General features: G+C 42.2%; 1 long non-coding RNA gene across 1 annotated transcript in view; it reads right to left on the bottom strand.

The window, feature by feature from the left end:
* LOC137561522 (uncharacterized) overlaps positions 1-804 on the bottom strand; it is an 11,824-nt gene extending 11,020 nt beyond the window's left edge. The window contains exon 1 of the long non-coding RNA XR_011030038.1: positions 695-804. This is a non-coding gene — a long non-coding RNA (uncharacterized lncRNA). The remainder of the gene's footprint in view (positions 1-694) is intronic.
* Between the last annotated feature and the right edge of the window lie 1,633 nt (positions 805-2,437).

A 2,437-nucleotide genomic window follows, 5' to 3' on the forward strand; every position in this document is an offset into this window, starting at 1 on the left:
TATATATGTTTCCTGCATCTCGATATCTGCTAGGTTAAAAAATTCCGATTTTAACAGTTTCTCTAGAGCAAAGAAAATAGGGCCCAGGTCAAGGGTCACCTGCTCCGAGTCTAAGGTTACTCGTTCTTCTCGTTGCTCGGGCCCTTCTGGTCGAAAGTTACTCAGCTTAAATTGGTCCAGGAGTTTTGCTCTTTGGACGGAGCGGTCTTCTAAGAGATCCATGGGTTGTTCTATGCGTCGAGATGGTCTACTACCGGACCCCGATTGTGAAACGGACTGGAACGTAGTCCTTCCGTAGATCAACTATGTAGAGGCGGTGAGAAAAACACAAACAGGTCCGGGAGCCCACTCTGGTGCAATATCGTTAGTGTATATGGATAAGGTGCAAACAAGCAAAATATATAATCACAAGTCTGGGTTGCAGCAAAGGCAACCACTTGTGTTCGCAGGTGGAGAAGTACCGTCTCCACTCGGCCTTGCGCTTCCCAGCTGGTCGCTGCTCCTGGTGAAAAATGATTTTACGTCGGGAAACTCGACTCAAATCACCCTCGATATAGAGTATATATGAGGGAGGAAAACTGCTTAAGAACGGGATAGGAGGCGCCCGGTCTAGGAAGCGTCACAGTGTAAGTTATTACTGGAATAGATGGTTGTTCCAATCACTATAACATATGGAATAATAAAATAGTCCTACCTCACAGATGTATGGCAGGACATAAAGGCTCAAAGGAGTCACAATTAAATATTCGAGCTATTTTATTTTGACAATTGGTGCACTTCGACAACGCGTTTCTCGGCTCAACGCCGCTTCTTCAGGTCAATACAAGTGCCTTAAAAACAAATGGCGACTCTCAGATAACATTATCACAGTAAACATCATATAGTATCATATATCCCAAAGCACTTTAAGTAAAACAGTGTAAAATAATATTATCCTGACTGTGCAAGACATAAAGCGATTGTACTAACTCATATATATATAAAAATATAATAAATAATATAATAAATCCATCAAAAAGGATATATGACATCAATAAATAGATAAAAGAATAAGAGCTTGCAATTCTATGCTCACTGCGGTATATGTGTGTATCCGTAACCAAAAGAACAGCACACACGCACATACGCACACGTCTGTATGCGCATATGCATGTGCGTGTAGGTAAACACAAACCCGGTTGTTCTCAGACCTCTATCAATTGTCGCAACATAAAAAATGGTAGAGGGCACATAGTGTAATATACCATATGTGAGGGGTAGGAAGAAAATAGCTCCCTTCAAATATGTAGCATCGGAGGGGCTTACTAGCTGTGTGGCTAGGAGGTGAAGGACTAGTGGGGGACTCAGGTCTCATTACAGGCCGCTTGCAGTAGGATGCGGCTGGATGGCCGGCTGCATTGCAAAGGGGAGCTGGCAGTTAGGTCTCTGAGGAGGGTGGAGAAACCGGGGGGTAGAGGGCGGCTGATACTATTTGTATAGTGCCCCGATTAAGGTCTGCGTGCAGTGCTAGTATGTAGCGTAAAGCTGATGGGTGCAGGGATATGGGGGAGGCATACCTGTGGAGATCGTAGATCACGTATCCGGGCGCCTGAGAAGCGCCATGTGTAAAGCTGGGAGTTAATAAGGTTTCCAAATGAGGTTTTCCAAACCTCCAGGTAGGCGTGTGCGCATATGATGACGTCACTCCGCTCCGCACGTAATGATGCTACGGAGGCCTGGATGTCCTGGGGTACTGTAGGGATATAGTGGCCATCTTTGTGGAGGCTACCTCTGACATAAAACGGCGGCCATATTGGAGGTGGCTGCCTCTCGTGGGTAGTGGCTAGACTAAGGGAAAAGCATTACGTTTTGTAGAGGAATTATATTTCCATGCTTTTCTAACGGGAATAGATACAAGGGTACACTACTGTGTGTAAGTGATGATGCCTTTTCTTATTATTTGTTTATTTAAATTTTGATTCTACACCTCGTAGGAGATTCGTTCTTAGTATCTGTTTAAGGGCTAGTGTTGCCCTCTGCTGGTGAACAAAAGTACAATTGAGAATAAACATAAAAACTTTAAAATTCTCCAGCTCGGTTCTCTTTTGTCTGGGTAAGGTGTATAGCAACCCTTAATGTGCATCTAGTTCGTTTTAGTATATTTTAGTATCTCAGGGAGGCCCTTAACTTATCCCTCGTGTGTATGTTTGTACTAGAGGGGTGCCACCGGTTAAGGGTCTATATGTTAAAAGTATCAATATAATAATTACAGAAACATGTCAGTACAAACAAAATACATATACATAGAAACACAATTGTAACATCAGAAATGGATAATATATGGAAAATAAAAAGGTACAACAAGATAAAAATGCGAATGTATAACTATATAAAAAATACATATAAAATATATAATAATATAGGTAAATAGCCGCGGGATATTGTTGGGGTATTTAAA

Source organism: Hyperolius riggenbachi, chromosome 3, assembly GCF_040937935.1.
Source record: "Hyperolius riggenbachi isolate aHypRig1 chromosome 3, aHypRig1.pri, whole genome shotgun sequence".
Taxonomy (NCBI): domain Eukaryota; kingdom Metazoa; phylum Chordata; class Amphibia; order Anura; family Hyperoliidae; genus Hyperolius; species Hyperolius riggenbachi.